The 22,382-nt window shown below is 36.8% G+C and overlaps 2 protein-coding genes across 4 annotated transcripts in view; one reads left to right on the top strand and one right to left on the bottom strand.

Moving 5' to 3' along the window:
* a1cf (apobec1 complementation factor) overlaps window positions 1-22,382 on the bottom strand; it is a 259,844-nt gene that overhangs the window by 169,779 nt on the left and 67,683 nt on the right. The window lies entirely within an intron of this gene.
* Window positions 1-22,382, top strand: part of sgms1b (sphingomyelin synthase 1b) — a 72,889-nt gene that overhangs the window by 24,113 nt on the left and 26,394 nt on the right. The window lies entirely within an intron of this gene.

The raw sequence follows: 22,382 nt of genomic DNA on the forward strand, positions 1-22,382 counted from the left end.
GAGAAAAGCAGAGGCCCTAAAACTGATCACTGTGGCACTCCATACTAGGGATGTGCTGATCCGATACCTGGATCGGTATCGGCTCCAATACTGACGTTTTTAGACTGGGCTTGTCGGACCGATAACCGATCAATCCAAATCCGATACTGTGTGTTAGTCTTGTTTGTTACAGTCAAGCTCAAAACTGACATAAATTACCATAAAAGCAGCATTAAAGCAGTCCATATGACTCATGCATTTTATTCAAAGCCACTTGAAGACATGCGATAGCTTTATGAATCGTAAAAGGCTGTGTTTAATAAGTAACATACACAGGTAGTATGCTGTGCAGTGCATTAGTGAATGTCACTGCTCTGTTGACACACACAAATATAAAGCGCAGGCGGCTGGTAATGTGGTCATGTCTGTTTTCAGCCCTCAGAGCTCGCGGTTATTTTCATATGTGAGCGCTACTCACGAACAACATCTCAGATGTAGATAGTTCTGTTCACTTATAATATGCATATAGAACAGGCACCGAAGAAGCATGTAACAGTTAAAGGATGGGCAAGGAGGAGGCAGGAACAGGCTGATTAGTAAACATAAACTTTAATGATATAAATGAACTTAAAACAACATAAAACATAAAGACACACATAACGCGGCCACATGCGTGTCTCTTTCTCGAACTGGTGCCTCCGGCTCCCCTTTATCTTGCTCTCTCCTCCTCCAGCGGATGGCAGCGTGTCCTCCGGCCCCTGGCGGACGGAACTGCTCCTCCCCTTCTTCGGTGGATGGCAACGGTTCCTCCAGCTCTCAGCGGCCAGCAGCAACCCCTCCATCCCCAGGTAGACAGCCACAGCTGTTCCCTGGCAGATGGCAGCGGCAAAGACTCTGCAGCAGCGCATCCCTCCTCCCTCCCAGGTTTCGGCACCACTGTAACAGTTAAAGGATGGGCAAGGAGGAGGCGGGATCCGGCTGAACAGTAAACATAAACTTTAATGATATAATTGAACTTAAAATAACATAAAACATAAATACACACACAACATGGCTGTGTGCGTCTCTCTCTCTCGAACTGGCGCCTCTGGCTCCCCTTTATCTCGCTCTCCCGTTGATCAGCTGATTCAGCGCCTGCCGTGCATCATCACTGCCCGGCCACGCCCTCCTCCTCGTCACAGAGCATTTGACCAGTATTAAACTAGCACACAAACAGACACTTACAGGATTTCCTGGAGTGTTAGTATCGGCAAAATAAAAGTGTGAGGGTTTTGAAGTTAAAGGTGCACAATTGAAATATAGTACTGATGTATATTACAATTCTAAAAGTCAATAATAATAATAATAATTTATTATTATTATCATTATTATTTGTTTACAAATTAAAACAATATTTTTTTTATTAATTATTAAAAAATAGTGTGAATGAAAAGTGGACTGATATCTTACAACTAAATTGAACAAAAAATCAGAATTCTTTAAAGTATAGATACAAGTTGAAAAATTTTTGCCAAGAAAATTCTTTTTTTCTACTGAAGACTTAGACTAGAACTACTGTTAATTTTACTGCTACATTATCCAGTAGACTAGTTAACAATAAAGCTTTTCTTAATAGACTATACATTTATATTGAAATAATGTGTAGTTAGAGGTTAGATTCTTTATATATTAAAGAGTGCCCCCAATTGTTTTCACACAAAGAGGTAAAGATATTCTAATCTGTTTATGCAAAAAAACAAAACAAAAAAAACACACAAAAAACAACAACACTGTTATTGGATCGAGATCGGTATCGGCCAATACTAAGATTTCAGATATCAGAATCGGATTGAAAGACAAAAAGTGATATCGGTGCATCCCTACTCCATACTTAACTTTAAATTGATCTCACAGTTCCTAATTTACACAGACAAAGTGTTACTGGTCAGAGGACCTAAACCAAGCTAATGCCTGTTCAAAAATGCCAACATAATTCTCAAGCCTATCCAAGAGAATCTATGGTGTCGAAGGCAGCACTAAGATCTAAGAGCACTAAAAGAGAAACGCAGCCGTGATCAGATGATAAGAGATAGTCATTTGTAACTCTGATAAGTGCAGTCTCTGTACTATGATGGGGCCTAAATCCTGACTGAAATTCTTTGTATATACTATTTCTCTGTAAAAATAAACATAGTTGGGAGGACACTACCTTTTCTAGTATTTTCGACATAAATGGGAAATTTGAAATCGGTTGATAATTAGCCAGTTCTCCTGGATCAAGCTGTGGTTTCTTGATAAGCAGTTTGATAAATGCCAGTTTAAAGTTTCTTGGGACATGCCCTAAGGGTAATGAGGAGTTAATAATATTAAGAAGAGGTTCTGAGATTACAGGAAACACCTCTTTTAGGAGTTTAGTCGGTATTGGGTCTAACATACATGTTGTTGATTTTGATGTTTTGATCATTTTTGTTAGCTCTTCTTGACCTATAACATAGAAGGATTGAAGTTGCTCATAGGGGATAATTTTAGTCTTCTGGGGTGCTGTGGCAGACGGATGTGTAATTCCAATTTTGTTTCTGGTGATTTCCATTTTATCAGTAAAGAAATTTACATTACTACTATTCTGCGATGGGATATCTGGTTCAGTCGTAGTTTTGTTCCTAACCAATTTAGCCACAGTACTGAATAAACACCTAGGAATGTTGTGATTATTTTCTATGAGTTTTCTCAAATATGCAGACCTGGCAATTTTTAGTGCCTGTCTGTTGTTAGAGACACTATCCTCCCATGCACCGCGAAATACTCTAATTACCTCTAATTTTGTATTCTTCCACTTACGCTCCATTTTCCGACCTGCTCTCTTGAGAGCATGAGTGTGATCATTGTACTATGGTGCGAGATTTTTCTCTTTAACTTTCTTTAATCAAAAGGGGGTGACACTATCTAGAGTGCTAGAGAAGACTGTATCCATATTTTCTGTGACAACATCAAGTTCTTCTGAACTTTTTGGTGTACTGAGTATTTAAGACAAATCTGGAAGATTATTAGTGAAGCTATCTTTAGTAGTTGAAAGAATAGTTCTACCTGAACAGTAACGGTGCATAGATTGAGTGACTTTTGCTAAGCGCAGCATACAAGAGACCTGATCTGAGATATCATCAAAATTTCTATATTATTAACATCAATTCCATGTGACAAAATTAGATGTAACGTATGATTTTGGCAATGGGTTTGATCTATCACATTTTGTCTAACCCCAACAGAGTCATGAATATCGATAAATGCTAATCCCAGTGTATCATTTTTGTTATCTGTGTGGATGTTGAAGTCACCGATGATTAAAGCTCTTTCCACAGCAACCACTAGATCTGATATAAAATCAGCAAATTCTCAAAGTAATTCAGAATATGGCCTGGTGGTCTATATACTGTTGCAAGAACAAAAGACGACAAAGATTTTTTTATTTATATCTGACGATGTCACATTAAGCATTATCAGTTCAAAAGAATTAAACTTATATCCAGACCTTTGAGTAACACTGTAAATTGTAGCAACATCTCCTCCTCGACCGTTTAGATGAGGCTCATGTTTATAACAATAACCTGAGGAAGTAGACTTAGTTAAACTTATATATTCATCTGTTTTAATCCAGATTTCCGTGAAACAGAGCAAATCTAACCTATGATCTGTAATAATTTCATTTACAATTAGTGATTTGGATGAAAGGGATCTAATGTTTAGTAGCCCTACCTTTATAAAATGTTTATCTTATGTTTTCTGTTATTTTCAAGTTTGAAATCAATCCTTTTTTTCAAATGTAGGAGCAAAGAGCATGTATTCGTTTTACCTACTTGATAATGAGCAGTCATCACTAGACAACGATTCTATTCATACATTTTTTTATTAGATGTGTTTAAAAAGGTTTTACCAGGAAAAAATGCTAGAATTTCTATCAACTGTAAAAATGAAAGATAAGTATAATTTTTGCTGTAATGTTGGAAGAAATGTCTTTGTTTATTGTTTGTAATATTCCCTTTAATCTACTTTGATCTTGCCATGAAAATAAACGTTGATGCTGATAAGACAATACGAGAATAATTAATAAATATACGCATGTCATCCTGTGGCAAAATCACTGTTGTTCTTGTAGCAGACATGTGATGAAGGCTCTCAGTGTTGAGAAGGGCGGACACTGCCTCTCCCCAAAGACTCCTATCCAGTCAGTGAGATCCAGTCGTGAAACCTTACACCAGCACTAAAGGATTGGATAATGGAAAATCCCTCTAGTGTTCTATAAGATTAGAATACAGAGTCATCGAACCGGATAGACGTTGTAGTTTCCTCAGTAATGCTCATTAGAAGAACCAACACAGAGATGAAACATAATCCATACGCATTTGCTTCAGGAAGTAGTCTCTTGTAGTTGGGTGTTTGTTTAACTATGTCCACTTATTATGTCCCAGGGGTAGATTTAATGAAATCTACAGATTTAATTTATTTTTTGTTAAATGAAGTTCACATTAAAACTGTAATGGAATATGTGACCTCAGTGCACTCCAGACTGATTTGTTGGTCTGTGTTTCATTTTCAAAGCCAAGCATAGCCCAGATTCATTCGTTTCTATTTTGCACTTGTGTTTGTCAGTGTGGACTGGGGTTGTGCCGGTTATGCTAATTAAGTTAGAGTTTATGGAATGTGTGTGTTGAGGAGTTTGAGGAGGACAGAGAGTGATTCAGACACTCAATGGGTCTATTGTGGCCTGTCTCTCCCCATCAGCTGTGCTGTTGGCAGTCTTGTTCTGACCTGTAGCAGGGATGTGATTTTTCCGGATTAATCCTAAAAATGTGACTTCAGAAAATGAACTTGGGTTGCGGATGTTAAAAAAAAAAAAAAATGGATATGAGTTTTTGGGAGACCACTCTCTGTAATTTAAATAATCCAGAAATAATTCTAGCCACATGATGAAGAGGAGTCGGCACTCCTAAGAACATGTAATATTATATTTTTATTCATTGTCACGTTCATACATTTTCACATTATTTTGGAAAAACCAGTGTGACAACTGTAAAAGCAGCACTTACAGTTCATGTTGAGGGAAAACGTTGACATCTGAGATATTGGTATGATATCCGTTAATGGAGCAATCTAGGTTGAATTAAAATATGGTTGAAACCGTAATAATATGCCCTTGCATGATCAGTAATCCGTGATTACTAGTGGCATCATCTAGCTGCTGTATGCAGGAAAACACTGAGCAGCGCATCGTTTGAGATTATCCAATGCTTGTCATATATCAATCCAAATCACGAAGCTTGTCAAAATGCTTTTTTGTTCATAACTGATCACATGCCTGCTGTAGCTTCTTAATGGAACATTTAGCCTGACATTTCACATCCAAGTTTTTGGTGGAATTTGAAATCTGTTTAATCTAACAATGTGTCTGTATTGCAACCGAGTGACTCAACTTGCTGTGTTGATCATAACGGGATTTAGTTTTGTAGTGGTGTGACACCAGTGTTAACAATTAACTTTTATGTATGGGGCAATATCCCTGAATTTGACTTTCAGGGGCATTTTTTTACCTTTATGAGGGCATATTTTTTCCAATCATTTAAAACATAAGCTGTCTCATCCTTTCATGTCAAAAACATAAATTGTATCAATTCAAGATTGAGAATGTATTACTTCTAACCTTAAGAATTAAATCAACATCAGCATACAGTATTTATGCTATAATATGTATTACTAGGACTTTAATTAATATTAGAATATTATAAAACTACATTACCAGATTATTTGTTGCACCACGTTTTAATTCCAGGGGCATTTTTGGTGGCATTTTTGCCCTGAGCCCTGTGTAATTTCTGACCCTGTGTGGTGCTTGCTTGCAATGTAAAATAAGGATTTCTGGAATTGAGACAGATTTGATCAGAATCAGTAGAACAGAAGCATACATGAGTGTTTCTATAACTTAGAGCATGTCTGGGGGATGTATTTTTTGTAAAACGATCAGATTTCAACTTTTTTCTTTGTTATATTAGTCACATAAAAACTTGTAGTAACTTGTAACCAGGCCTTCATCATTTTTTTTTCTTTAATGTATATATTTTAGTGTTTAGCCCTGTCCCAGACCCAGACTTTCAATATTAAACTATGAATATGCATTATAAAAAATACAAATGATTACATGTTTAAAACTGTGATAATAAAAAAAAAAAAAGAGTGAAATTAACATAAACCATTTCAGTATTTATTGTGTGCAAATTATTTCTATTAGGGGATTTCCCAATACCATTTTTTGAAGAACTAGTACCGATACCTGTTTTCTTTGTTTTATTTTTTTCTGAATTCCAACACTTAACAATTGTATTATCAAAATGGGGTCTAAGTAAATGAGTTAATCTAATGAAAATAGAACAATTAATTTTCAACATAAAATCAACATAAGTACAGTATGTTTATCAAATTAAGTGCTTTTATACAGAACCTCACAGCACAATCCAAAATACAATATTGGAGTTATTTTTGTTCAAATAAAGTGCTGCACAACAGAGCATCACAGATGTAAGGTATTGTTTAAATATAATATTAGTAGCAGGAGTAGTAGTAGTATTACAGTGAATATTACATAACTAGTCTTTTTTCCCATTTACATTGAGCTTTAATTTTGGTGGAAGCTTTTATTTTGGAGTGAGGCCATTTCCGTTTCTGTGTTTTTTTTTTTTTTTTTTTTGACAGTAGCTTCTCCTTTCCGAAAAGCAGTTAGCTATGTGACTCGGGGTGCATTCCATTCAGAAGTAATCATCCCTAAGCTCTATTGCCTTTGGAGATTTTTTTTTCTCACTGTGAGGGCTTTGAAGGCCTCAGGTGTGTGGCACAAAATAAAGTTTGTTTGGAACTCACCTTTTAAATAATTGTTATTGGAAATCCTATTTTATGTAATCTTACAATATGACTATCATAATTGTTCTCCCCTCGAAGTGCATTTGGAAGCTGATTTATCCCGTTTGGATCACCGGGCCAGTGTGAATATTAAACTGCAAAAGGCTGCTATTTAATTAAATAAATATGTAGTCTGTATACTGCGCGTTACAAAGTGAATTAGCGTTCTGCTCGCTGTCATCTGCTACAAACAGATTGCACGTTAGCCTTCGTATAGATATCTATGGTTTCCATGTATGAGCAGCTGGCTTCACACAATATTCAGTTTTGAAGCACGCAGCACATGCAAACTACAGTAAATATTTACAGCCCTCTACAAATAATAATAACATTTCACTCGCCGGTGATTGAGTTGTGTTGTGTCTAAGCACCAAGATCCTTTTACTGAATAAAAAGCAGGCTATTAAGAAGCTGGATTCAGCCTCATCTTTCCCTGCGTGCTGTGTCTCATGAGCGTGCAGGAAAAATGCGTTTATGTCTCATTCAGTTGAACTCCAAGTGCCTCATGGAACCGCACCTCAGACATCACCCAGAGCGGCTCTCTTGAGAGCATGTTAAATTGAATCGCATCTCAAGCACTCTGATGCATGCGCCATCTACAGAGGCTCGCGCCAAACTCCAGCGGAATTACACTACCGGTCAAAAGTTTTGAAACACTTACTCATTCTTTATTATTTTTATTTTTTTTCTTCTTCACATTTTAGAATAATAGTAAACTCATCAAAACTATGGAATAACATAAATGGAACTATGGGAATTATGTTGTGACTAAAAATCCAAAATAAATCAAAACTGTGTTATATTTTAGTATCTTCAAAGTAGTCACCCTTTGCCTAGAATTTGCAGACATGTACTCTTGACATTTTCTCAACCAACTTCTTGAGGTATCACCCTGGGATGCTTTTTAAACAGTATTGAAGGAGTTCCCATCTATGTTGGGCACTTATTGGCTGCTTTTCTTTATTATTTGGTCCAAGTCATCCATTTCAAAAACTTTTTTTTTTAATAACATTTTAGTTTTGTAATGAAATAAATTAATATGTTGGCACAATTATATTTTTGTCTACAAAACTAATTTCAAACATTTAAGCATATGCCTTCAGTTCAAAAGATTTTTAAGATCATGAGAAACATTTCAGTCAAGTGTTTCAAAACTTTTGACCGGTAGTGTATATTTGATGTATAAACATATTAATTTAATCATGAATGCAAAGCTCTCCAGTTTTACTTTAATTTAATGACCATGTATTGGCAAATGTCCATGGTCATTGCGGGTTCATTCACACAGTGTTGAAGGGTGGAAGGTAGAGCTGCACGATTCTGGATGAACTGAGAATAAAGGTCACGATTCTTGTACAATTTTGAAGATTTTTATTTTTTTATTTCAGTGATTTACAAAACCTGAGCATTAAGTCTTGTGTTGCACTGGTAAATAAATAAGCAAATATGCTTTAAAAAACACTCAATAAATTAAAACAATGGAGCCTTTTCTCCATTTTTTCTCTTTTGTAAACTTAGCTTCAAGCTTTTAAAGTAATTATTCAAGACCCAGTAACTAAATGGAGAACAGAGTAACAGTGCTTTAAGTTTTCAGTAACAGTAGCAATTAAACATTTATATATATATATACACTGATGAGCCAAAACATTATGATCTCTTACAGGGTAAGTGAATAACGTTGATCATCTCCTAACAAGGCTACATGTCAAGGTCTGGGTAGATGGTAAGCAAAAAATCAGTTCTAGTCTATGTGTTGAATGCAGGAGAAATGGGCAGGAGAAAATATCTGAGCGACTTTGACAAGGACCGAATTGTTATGGCCAGACAACTGGGTCAGAGCATCTCTGAAACGGCAAGGCTTGTGGGGTGCTCCCGGTCAGGAGTGCTGAGTACCTACTGACAGTGGTCCGAGGAGGGACAAACCACAAACCGGCAACAGGGTGTGGGGCGCCCAAGGCTCATCGATGCGCGAGGGCAACGAAGGCTATGCCGACTGGTCAGAACAGACAGAAGGTCTACTGTGGCACAAGTCATACAATTTGTTAATGATGGTTACAGGAGGAATGTGTCACAACACACAGTGCATCAAACACTGCTGTGTATGGGGCTGTGTAGCCGCAGACCGTTCAGAGTGCCCATGTGCGCCGTTTACCTGGGGAAGTGATGACACCAGGATGCACTGTGGGAAGACGACAAGCTGGTGGAGGGAGTGTGATGCTCTGGGCAATGTTCTGCTGGGAAACCCTGGGTCCGGCCATTCATGTGGACGTCAGTTTGACACATGCCACCTACCTAAACACTGTTGCAGACCAGGTAAACCCCTTCATGGCAATGGTATACCCTGATGGCAGTGGCCTCTTTCAGCACTGCACACATTGTTCGGGAATGGTTGGAGAAACATGATGAATAGTTCAAGGTGTTGTCCTGGCCTCCAAAATCCCCAGATCTCAATCCGATTGAGCATCTGTGGGATGTGCTGGACCAACAAGTCCGATCCAAGGTGGCTCAACCTCACAACTTAATGGACTTGAAGGATCTGGTGCTAATGTTTTGGTGCCAGATACAACAGGACACCTTCAGGGTTCTTGTAGAGTCCATGCCTCGGTGGTTCGGCGCTGTTTTGGCGGAATATGGAGGACCAACAGCATATTAGGCAGGTGGTCATAATGTATTGGCTCATCAGTGTGTATATGTATTTATGTATGTGTGTATATTCACTCCACAAATGTCATGTCAAAAATATTCAATCCCCAAAGTCAATCATTTGTGGAGCATCCTTTACCCTAAATACATCAAATAAATGTTTCAGATAAGTGTTCTCCAGCTTCGGACACCTCTCTATTGTAATTTTTACACATTTATCATGAGCAAAAGCTTCCAGCTCATTGACATTCTTTGGTTTCTGTGCTGCCACTGCTTCCTTGAAATCCCAACAAAGATGTTCAAAGGGATTTTAATGATGGACTGAAAGGGCCATTCAAGGACATTCCTTGACCCATCCCTGAACCAGATTTTAGTCAACTTGATGTATCCTTGGTGTTATTGTCTTGCTGGAAAGTCCAGTAATTACAGAGCTTCAGTTTACACACTGAAGGCTTAACATTTTTGCCAAAATGGCCTAATACCTGAAAGAATCTATGGCGTCAGTCGCATAGTCAGGATAGCCATGTCCTGCAGCTGCAAAACACCCCATAACAGGACTGACCCACCTTCATGCTTGATTGTGGGGATAAGGTCGTTCTTGTCATTACCTTGCCTTTCTTTCTCGTACTGCTGACCCATGGGTCTAAAACTCATTTCCAGTTTAGTGTCATACGTCTATAAATCCTTCTTCCAGGACTCCACAGGTCTTTGCAAATTCCTTCTTGAATATTCAAGTCAACATTTCCCTTGAAGTTTTGCTTTCTTCCACACCCAAGAAGGTTACTGTTGTACCATATTTTAAAAATTTATGAATGGTGCTGCCAACTTTGTCTATTGGAATTGAAGTGCCTTGGAAATATACTTTTAGCCATGGTCTTTTGTTGTGTAATGAAACAATCTCCTTTATTAGCTTTTGTGACAGCTTATTTTTAATTGCATTTTTTGCATAGAAATAAATTTTTGCTTACGACACTAAACTTAAATTTTAAAACTAAAATAAGTGCCATTGTAGATTGATATAAGTTGAATAATTTTGATTGCAACTGTATATATACAGTATATAGTAGTTTTATTTTATCTCTTTACTGTGTGATTATTAGATATACGTTAATACTACTTTGATGAAGTCAGAATGCCTGAATGCCACACAGCTGTATTCATCACAGGACATATGCGCACGGGCAGACATACACATGTGAGGGTTAGAAAGTGGCCAGCTGAAATCAAACAGCGCCTGGCTTGATACTGATACTGCTGGTATTTGTATTTTTACAAATTTGTAGCTATTCAATTTAATATAGCAGAGATTTCGCGGCACCCTGCATTTTGGGAACCACTGCGCTATAACGTCTTTGGCCGTTGCGTTTCCTAGTTTATTCAGCATCTCATGCAGGAGCACTGTTTTTTAGATTCAGTATCAAGTTAAAAAGAACTCTCTTTAAAAACACATCTCGAAGAGAATTTAAAATTGTTATTTGACTGCCTTACAAAGACACGCCACTGGAACATTAACATACATAGCTGAACCGTTTTCATTTAGGAATAAGATTGCGTGGGTGTCTGAATCGAGATTGCGATCTTTTAACAATTAATCCCTCTAGTGGGAGGAGATCCCCACCTACTCTATTTCTGTGGAGATTATAAAATGCAAGAAACAGAATCTCAAAATCTTCCTTCATAAGAAATAAAGGCATGTGAGTTAACCGGTAGGGTTGGGAACTGGTTGTGAACATTCTTAAAAAAAATACCGGATTCGTATTATCTTTGTGACTTTCAGACTGTGTGCAATTTTCTGTCAATGCAGCTGGAACACCATCCTGAAATACTCTGAAAGTGTTTCTAGCAGCGCATTTCTGCAGCAGTGTTGCCCTCTACTGACTCTACAGCGTAAAACATACAGCTCTACCAGTGTATTTGATTCCTGATTTAACAATTCTCGAGCCGGCTTCTTTTGAATCTACAATGCGAAACATGCAGCACTTCTAGTGCAAGTTATGAATGTCCAACTTGAAATTAAATAAGAACTGTTGAAGTCTCACAAGCCTGAAGTACAATAACAGGCTACAAAACACAATCTAAACTGTCTCTGGAACTGTTACTGTTTATTTAATGATGACCTGTGTCTCTATTAAATCAAGCAGTGCAGTTGCTGACTGGTTGTTCATATGACAATAAATAATTAAAGATACACAAGTTTTTTTGTAATAAATGGATTTTATCAAATAATATATGAAGTAGTGAAATATGCCATCACATTTCTTGTTGGTTTAGATTTATTTAAAATGTAGTTACGATCTATTATTGGATTGTATTTATGTCTCTAAAAAGTCTGTAAACACACCTTTTACAAGAATTTTATTAAATTTATATCTGATTTGTTATTTCTGCTCTGTACAAATCTGAAATGATCTCATTATTTGGTAACGGACAGCAGAGGATATTAAATACAATAAGAATTGCATTTCTCATTTCCAAATAATTCTTAAAAAAAAAAAAAAAAAAAAAAAAAAAGGTACTAAAAGAATTATTGGAATCGTTACTGGAACTCAAGGAACCGGAATCGTTAAAAGGAATCGGAACTGGAATCGTTACATTCCTTATGATTTCCATCCCTATTAATCGGAGAGCCTTGAAATAATGTGTTAAAGTGTGAAGAATTTCAGGCAGAAATATTGTACTATTGCATAATATAATATAATATAATATAATTGCTATACATGTTGGCTGGGTTCCCAAAAAAAAAACAAAAAAAAAACTGTGAAAATGTAAAATGGACCAAGACTAAATCTGACAAAAAAGAGATGTATTTTAGTTTTTTGAGAAATACTTTGATACTTAAAATATTATTTAAATTATTTTAAAATGTATACTTTTATATTTCATATTTGATTGTCATTCATACATTTCTGAAGCCTGAAAAGGAAATCATATACCCTTATTTTATTATATGACCCAAGCTAAATTTGTATAGATGACTTTGTTGTGTGCATGAAGCACACATAGTGACAATTTGTACAATTAATCGTCTTATATGTGAAAGACCTAAAACAGGCAAATGATCGTCATGATTACAATTATTTGTCAGCCAAATTTCATAATCAGGACAGCCCTAATTGTCATTATTAGGTTCCAACCTTGTGAACATTTTGTTAAAAATGAGCATGAAATTTCACACAGTTACAACAGCTTGTATCATTATTAATGATGCAATTTCATGGCATTATATAAATTGATAGAATGTGAAATTTTTAAATTTTTAAAAAGCTAAAATGTCATTTCAATTGTGTGAAATCATTTATTTAAAAAGGCCCCCTTTCTGGGTTTGCTTAATATCTTTTTCAGTTGCATAACACTTACATGTCATCCAATGTACCTAGCCAATGCCGATATTTTCTCCAACATGTGAGTAGAGGGTTGATTTATCTAATTAAATCGCAGCCTTTGTGCTTCACACTAGGACATAACGTGATGCGACATGCGCTGCATGTTTACATAATGACATTCGTACATCAGATAGTATAATTTTTGGTATCTGAGCATGAGTACAAGTAAATGAGCACAGTATCGGACCCGATACCTTTATCTGTATTGGGACATCCCTAATTTCTGTCAGTTTTTTTCAAAACTTTTCAGCGCATTTCCACCACTGAATTCTATTAAACACATTACAGAATTTGAGATTTGCTCGAAATTACAATTTGCATGACCTTCTAGGAAAAATTACAATAATTACATAAATGTCCTGTGATGCGTGTACATACACTGTTGGATTTTGGACCAATGAGAGTTCACAGTGGGTGGGGCTACCCAGCATGACACGACAAAAACAGAAACCATGTGATCGACAGATGATCATGTTGCCCAACAAGGACAGAAACTCTGATTGTAATGGATTAATAATTTTTCATCCCGTGTAACTTTATTGCTAAAGCTAAAATAAACTAGTTTCCATCCACTTTTCGTGCTGTTTTGTTATCGACAAAGTGAAAATGCGTAAAAAATATTTGCGAAATTTGCTGTTTTCTGCCTGTTTCAATTCAAATGGCCTTTTATCGATAAAAATGGAGTGCATGATGACACTTTGACGCATAAGTGTTGGTTTATCGCTAAAGAAATCTGCCCTTAAGCCGTTTCCATACAGAAATGTGTGTATATCGCTAATTGTGTACCTTTTGCCTCTTAGATGTCCCTTATTTTTTTTTTTCCTAAGTTTTGGTAAAACGGGAGAGTATTGAGACAACTCATTGAAATGAGCCAGCTTACTGTCATTTTAATTTCACAAGTAAATGCAATCAGAAGACGAGGGATTGCAATCAAAAGGGAGCTGTTGCCCTTCTAATAGGACTGTAATATTGGTCCTGATGTTGCACCTATTGCAGGTTTCCACCGGTTCCAACCCTAAAGCAAATTGTCATGGCCCTGTTCAAGCTGGCAACCTGCACCAAGTAGTGGGGGAAACTTTCAGACTTAGTATAAGGACCATCCATTGATGTGTATATGCTGTGTGCACAGCTAATAAAGACAAATTGATGCGGTGTAATATCAGGGTTTACAATGATACATTCCTGATTTTCAATAGGCTATTTTGAACAAAGCATTGCCATCACAACTGCATTATGTCCCGCAACTGAACTTGATTGTCATCTAAACTTAATTTTAGCGTCATAATGCAATTGACATTTTCTGAAGAAGCTCAGCAAATGCGATCCGAGGTCAAGAGGGTTAGATTTAAAATATTTAAAAGTTTTAAAATGTTCAAAAGCTAGTTTTCTGAAAGTGATCTCGGCATTGGACAAATAGTTCTGACAGTTTATAGTCTTGAAAAAAGTGGAGAACATTCTGAGAATGTCATTCAGCCGACTTTATTTCGTCTACAGAACAGGGTAAGGCTAATTTAAGTTTGCGTAAAGAAAAGGCAATTATATAAGCCTAACAATATGATTTTTTGTTTGGTAATAATTTTTTTTTTTAATTTAATGCTTTATTCGTTTGGTAATTTATTTATTTAATACAGGGAATTTTGCTGGCATTTTTTCAAAAGTAAGCAATCATTTTATAGAATCGGGCTAGGTTAGTGTTCCAGAAAAGCACACTGAAGCTTTTATCCTAGTATTGTGTATTTATTTTTAATTTAAAACATCTTTGTGCACAGAAATATGTTTTTTGTATTGTGGGCAGATTCCATGACTGCCGTCTATTATTTTGAATGGTGTGGAAAAGCAACTTTAATAAATAAACGGATGGCTACCGCAATTAAATTAATCACAAAGAGTGGCCATTCATTTGTTCTCCATGCACTTGTCGATGACAGGTGCATGATACGAGATATTTGTGTTGGCACTCCTGGAAGTGTCATGACACAGATGTGTTTGCAGCATCGGATCTGTGCAGGTATGCCTTTAAGATCAATCCATAACAGTGCGTGTAATGCTTCACATACAATAAACTGGCTTTCAAGGATGTATACCTTTGCGTCATGATTAACACAGGCCAAACGAGACCAACCAATAACACTGCGAGTAATACTTCACGTACAATAAATTGGCTTTCAAGGACGTATACCTTGTCGTCATGATTAACACAGGCTAATGATTGGGGTAAATTCTGTCATGTGACACTACCTTTTTGCATTAATGCCAATTTTCTCATCAAAAAGTGTTTCCAAACCAGTTTTTCACGACATTTGAAGTATCAACATAGAGTTTATGCGCTAGAGTTTAACGGAAAAATATTAAATCGACACTTCTAAAATTTTTGCGATAATTTTCGTTTCCATCAGCTACATCGGTAAACTTTTTGATGCGCAACACTTTTTGTCAAAAAAAAACCCTCGGATGGAAACGTAGTGTGTCATTTCTGTTCGCTTAAACAAACAGAGCACTTGTTTGATGCCACCACAGAGCCAATGTATTTACACATTTTGGAGAAATCAGCCAATGAATAGTAGTCTTTGCACATTAAGCTGGGATGGGAGAAGGTAGGCTGTTTAACAACCAAAATCTTTGTCTCTCTCTTTTTCAAATTCAGTTGCATCCCCTTTAAAATCACTGCGGGACAGAAAAGTTTTCCTAATTGAAGAATCACCCACATATGAAATCAAATGATCCTGACAGCACACTACACACTTTTTAAAATCCCTCTGGGCTAATTGCATGGAAATCTGATCCAGAGGACCATGTGCTGTAGCTGCTATGTTGGATGGCATTAGGAGTGGAGGGTTTTCCCAGAGTCTGGAATCTGAACTGAATCTATTGGCATGGCAGCAGCTGTTGGAAGTTTATGGTCCACCCCTGGCCCACTAATGTAAATAATGTTAATGCCATTGCATGAACATGTCAAATATACATTGGTGATTCAATGAAATGTCAAAGCACATAAAATGCTAGATTTGAGTCAGTGGAAAAGTGGATTGCACAAGGTCCTTGAAGTGCTTAAAGTGCTTGAATTTAGCATTTTGAGATGTAATTACTGGAATACCTGGAAAAACCTTATTTCATTGAAAAGTTCTTGAAATTTCTTCCGTGTGTCCCTCAAAGATGAAAAGTTGAGTCCGAGTCAAGTCGAGTCTTTAAACAATCGAGTCGAGTCCAAGTCCAAAAGGGGCCGAGTTGGACTCAAGACCGAGTCCGAGTCCGAATGAATCTGTTCATGAATTTGAATTAAAATTGTAACCGTAAACTCAACATCAATATATTAAACTTATTTTAACCTTCACAACTAAGAAAAACTATTTGTCAATATAAATGCAAAAAACAAATGATTAGTATCCTGCTGAACAAATTTCAAAGTGGTTTCAGAGTTAAAGCGTATGCTTTAGGTGTATGAAGACAAAACTCTTCTTCAACACACTTCTAATTGCGTTCTGCTGACATTTCAATCATTTGTTGCTTTCCCCCTCCACTCAAACATACACCAAAGAAAGTGAAAGCTGCTTTAGAGTTATTATTATTTCAAATGTACTTTTTATTTCTACTTCATTTTCAGTTTGTCCATTCAGTTTAATTAAGTTTGATCTAAAATTATGGGTGAAATCATTTAATGTAATTAATGAAATACATTTAATGTGTTTAATACATTTAAAGGTGCTGTATGTAAGATTCAGAAACCCTTGTTATTAATGACACCTGTGGCCGTTAAGTGAACTGCAGCCTGTTGCTCATGATCGTGCACTCCATATGGAACAAAACAAAGAGGCTGAACGTGATTCACCGGCATCATGGTGACAGATGAGGTAGCATAATTAAAATTACACAGTTATGATTGTTTTACTACAAATTTTGAGACTGTATATTATATTTGACTCTCCAGTGCTGGAACAGGGCTAAAACAAAGTGTGGATATAGGTCTGACTATTCGAGACTGTAGTTTGAAGTAATCACTTTTCTTTGCATGATACATTGACTGCATTTATATGATAGCCTATGTCGGCGTTAGCTAGCTAGCCAGCTTTATCAATAGCTGTAAGCTAAATTTGGTGGATGATGACAGTAGCTGTTTATAAAATAGACTGTATATTATAAATATGTTGACACAATTCAGTATTGAACTGTCATTTTGATATATTGACGCTATTGTTTTATAATAATAGATTGTATATTTTCTGTATAACTAAGTTACGTTACACTAATGAATGGGTCTTTCTGCATTATCTTGAACATTGTCTAGCATTCATTTCATGTGTTATTGTAGTTTACCTTGCTGAATAATTACAGATTAACTTTATGTCAGTTACTGTGTATCAGCATACCTGACTTTTAGTATAAAGAGAAGATCGTTGGGAAAGTTAGGAAGCAAGGTAGCTTGCAATTCGTCAGCGTTAGCAGGCAAGATCAAGTTAGCTAAAATTACACAGATCAATCTTTATGGCACTATATTTCACATGCTTTGCAGTTATTTAAGCTTACCTGTCCAATAAGAAGAATGCCAATTCAGGGACGGTTTTGATCCCCAAAACTGAATGAAGGTCCCTCCAGGAATCAAATACCCTGCCGATGTTCACTTTAGGTTTCGCACGACCACGATCACGTTTCTGCTTAGCCAGACGGGAATATTTTATTGTCTTTCTATTTTTTGGGGGGGGGGGCTTACTCTGAGTTTGTGTAGGAGTCGGTGTTGTGCTGGGAGGATTCCATCTCTAAGATAACGTTACCTAGTGTTGCAATTTGTTGTCGCTGTTGAATAGCGGAAGAGACGCACTGAGGCAAGGCTCTCGGGAGCGTGCATAAATGTCACATCCTTTGGATTTTCCTGGAAAAAGCGACCCGCTCCCTTTGCATGAAAATCAGTCTACAGGCTTTAATAGGCAACCTAGGAAGTCCGGGAAGGGCTCATTTTTTTAAGTTGCATTACAAGCCATTCACACATTGGCAAAAAAAAGGCGAATATTACATGAAAAAAGTTACATATTGCACCTTTAATAAATGGTAATATTTAAACATTTAATAATGCCCATAAAATTAAATACAACAACATAAAATGAAAACAGAAAAGATCAGATACTACACTTCACACTTTTCAGTCCTCCTGCTGTGTCCAGGTGTAGCCTTCTTCCCTAAAGTCAAGATCAAATTTTTGACAAACTCACCTTGGGCTGACATTTCATTTCACATTATATTTAGCATGGATAATAGGTGAATAGAGGCTTCTCCCCTCACTTGTGTTCTTCATTGTATCATTGTACTTTTTTGCCATTGAAACGCAAGTGCTAACTTTACAGGTAACACACAGAGGTTGTGCTACAAATATGTGATGGACTGAGTTGTACAATTTCATGGTCTATTTCATCCATCATATTAGTTTAAATATCCCTAATATGTAGTAAATTTGATTTTGTCTTGATATAGTCAACGTTTTCAGTTAGAAATTACTTTGCGTAGTAAGCATGAGTCTGATTAAAAGTGTTCTATTTAATAAAATGCAGAGTTGGGGAACGTACTTTTTAAAGTGTACTTAATTGATGTTTCTGGATGAGAGCAGCAGAGCACGTCTGACGAATGGCGATCTCTTTCACACAAACATACAGCACGGGCGCGCGAGAGAGTTAAAAAAGTACTTTTTTGCTGCTCTCAGCCAGAATAATCACACATAAGGACATATACATGTGAAAACTGATGTGCAGTATCAAATACACAGAATGTATGATAGTACTAACTGTAGAGTGCACATCAATATGAAGACAAAGCCAAATCCCGGACATTTAGAGGCAATTTTTGAATCACAGCCGGACGCTTTTTTCAGGTCTGAAAAAGAGGACATGTCTGTGGAAAAGAGGACCCCATGTTACGTTATTTATTTATTTTTGTTTTTGTTTTTCATTGCATCGCAAATGCCATGGACTCGGCCGGACTCAGAAAAAAATCCTAAATCCGAATGGCTCGAGTCTGAGTCAAGTCCGAGTAAAAATGCATCCGTGACAAGTCCAAGTCACGAGTCCAATTTAATGGACTTGGACTTGTCACGGATGCATTTTTACTCGGACTTGACTCCGAACTCGAGTACCCCAGCTCAACAAGTAAACTGTACAATTATTTAAAACATTGACAGCTCATATAATAATTGTATATACAACTTTATCATATTATATTAATTGATAGAATGTATAATGTTTATATTTTTTTTAAATACACAAATATACACTTTCACATACTTTTTAAGGACAGTTTCTGTTCAGTTCTATTGCTTGTTCTGCACCTGATCAGCCTGAATTTAGCCCACTATTTTTGAAGGCTTATTTGTTTATGATCTTTTCTTATAGGTATTTGAGAAACTCTCATTATTTAAACTTTGAGCATTTATATTATGCATTTATGAACTTTATTTTAATGTGAAATAATAATGTGCATTTTTCCAAAAATGAACACAGTTTTCTGTCAGAACTTGTCATTTAAGTGTTATTGTATCGAATCAAGATTATATCGAACCGAATCGTGAGATGACCATATTGTCCCATCCCTACCTATTATGCACTTATGATGACAGTTGTGGTCACTATGAACCATCGTTGTATGGAAAAGAGCTGCATAAAGATTCATGAAGATTTTCTCCTTTTGTGTTCCACAGAAAAAAATAATGGCATACGGATTTGAGTGAGTAACTGATGACAAAATATTCTTTTTTGAGTGAACTGTTACTTTAAAAACCGTAGACTTAATCATTCAGTTGTCCTTAGACAATATCATAGACAATTGAAGGCGAGTTTGCAGGCTGGAAAACAGTGAAAAGAAATGCATATTTTATAAACTGAACATCCCGACCTAAACCCCAAACCTAAACCTAACCATCAGTGGAGTAAAAATGTAATGTTAGATGGGAAAATGCAACCACTAAATAACACTCGTCACTGATTATGCAAACGTGATTAATTCCTTGTTTCAATGCCGGATCCGAACCTCGATCTTCCACGCTGCTCACGCAACACGCTTCAAGTCACACCACAGGGGAAGGAAAGCATGCTGGAGCCAATGCAAAAATGTCTGATAGGAGATGCAGCTTGTCACGGGTCGGCATAATGTGGCCAGTCCTAGGGTACTGGAAATTTTGGAAACAATAATGTTGGGAAAGAAGGGGCGTGGCTAATTCAACGGCTAGTCTGGTGGAAGTTCCAGAATGGCAAAAATTGCTTACAACACCTTTAAGTTTGGGATGGAGAACTGAAACCTGGTTGACTATTTAATGCTGAAAAGCGCTGTATCATTTTAATATTCTGCCCTTTTTGTAGTCGCAGTTGCAATTCATTATGTAGGTTCCCGACCACGCCGCCGTTCGGTCCTCAGCCAGCTGTCCAGCTATCCACCTTGACGCTGGGTGATGGCACTGGATTTTGCCTTCTGGCAGACAGAAGCGGCTCCTCTGTCCCCTGGTGGATGGCAGCAATTCCTCCGCCTCCCTCCGGATGGCAGTGGGTCCTCTGTCCCCTGGCGGACGGTAACAGCACCTCCACTTCCTGGCAGACGGCAGTGGTTCCTCCGTCCCCTGGTGTACGGCAGTGACTCCTCCATCTCCTGGCAGACAGCAGCGGCGACTCTGTCCCCTGGCGGACGGCAGCGGATCCTCCGTCTCCTGGTGGACCGTTCCAGTACCATCGAACCAACCTCTCCTCGGCGTTGCGATCCTCCATCAGCGGCGAGGGCTCTCTGACGGCGCATCTTCCTCCAGTCACGGGTTTCGGCACCAGACAAGCCTATCAGGAAAGGAGGAAGTGGGAACTGGATTAACAATTAACAAGACTTTAATTCCAACATAAAACACTGAACTGAAACATAACAACACACGTCGACACACACTCCGTGCCGGGCATGCATCCTCTCAGCCCGGCCACACCCATCCTCCTAGTCACACATTACTATTCTCATTTTTATCCTACTGACATTATGTTCGGTAAGAGTATTTCAAAGCATTACTGATCAAATATACTTGTGTAAACCTTGAAAAAGCAGGTGAAAGTAAGTGACACAATACCAGTGGGAGTATAAGAGATGGCTGTTGTGTTCAGTCTCGCACTTTCTGTTTGCATTGCATAGTAGGAGAGGCTGTTCAGTAACTTAAAACCACCTCTGTAAACAAAGGCAGTAATTATTCTAAAGAACGGTTAAACAATCATCTGATCTACAGGTTTATTTTTACAGAAAAAAGGCTTCATTTTACATGTTTTCTTAGAAAAGGAACGAATGAAGTATGCAAGGTTCTCAAATAAGTACCAAGTGGGATTTCTAAACTAAAATTCAGCAGTAGTCATTGTAACTGCATTGCAAACACAAGGCATGAGTAAGTTCATATTAAAAGGTTTCACTTATTCATTTCTGCCGTTTGTTTGTTTTTAATGTGTAACCAAGCAACTAGCTAACGGTGTTAAACAACTTCCCTGAGCTTACTAGTTTGGATGTTGTTTTATGTTCCTCTTGATCTTCAGTGCTTGAAATTAGGCACAATATGTTTAAAAAACGAAGTAAGAATTTCTGTTAACACTTTACAATAGTTCCTTTTGTTAACATTAGATATTGCATAAGGTATCATGAACAAACAATTAACAATATATTTTTTGCAGCATATCTTAATCTTTGTAAATGTTATTTAATTAATATACAATTGTTCATTATTAGTTCATGTTAGTTCATAGTGCAATAACTAATGGAAACAAATACAACTTTTGATTTAAAAAATGTATTGGGAGATGTTGAAATTAAAGGAATATTCCGGGTTCAGTACAAGTTAAGCTCAATCGACAGCATTTGTGGCAAAATGTTGATTACCACAAACATTTATTTTGACTCGTCCCTCCTTTTCTTTAAAAAAAGCAAAAATCAAGGTTACAGTGAGAGACTTACAATGGAAGTGAATGGGGGCCAATTTTTTGGAAAGCACTTAAATTGAAAAGCACTTATATTAATTCATCGGTTAAAACTCATATTATTTAAGCTGTAATGTTGTTTAAATTGTAATTTTTACAGTCATTTTAGGGTTTTAGTGTTTGTTGATATTACATCGTCATGGCAACAGTTGTAAAATCGACTATAACTTTAAACAGAAAAGGTTAGAAAGTGATTTTATCACACTAAAATCATGTTAACATGCATATCGTATATGTCGTGTGGCTATACTTTTGAAAAAGTGAGAATTTTAAATTACTTAATTTACCCATTTACTTCCATTCACTGTAACCCAGATTTTTGATTTTTTTTATGGAGGGATGAGATTTTTGTGTTGATCAACATTATGCCACAAAGGATGTCGATTGAGCTTAACTTGTATTAAACACGGAATATTCCTTTAACATTAACTAAGATTAATAAATGTTTAATAAGTATTGTTAATTCGTGTTAACTAATGTTGTTAACTAATGT

This window comes from Myxocyprinus asiaticus, chromosome 36 (genome assembly GCF_019703515.2).
Source record: "Myxocyprinus asiaticus isolate MX2 ecotype Aquarium Trade chromosome 36, UBuf_Myxa_2, whole genome shotgun sequence".
Lineage (NCBI taxonomy): Eukaryota > Metazoa > Chordata > Actinopteri > Cypriniformes > Catostomidae > Myxocyprinus > Myxocyprinus asiaticus.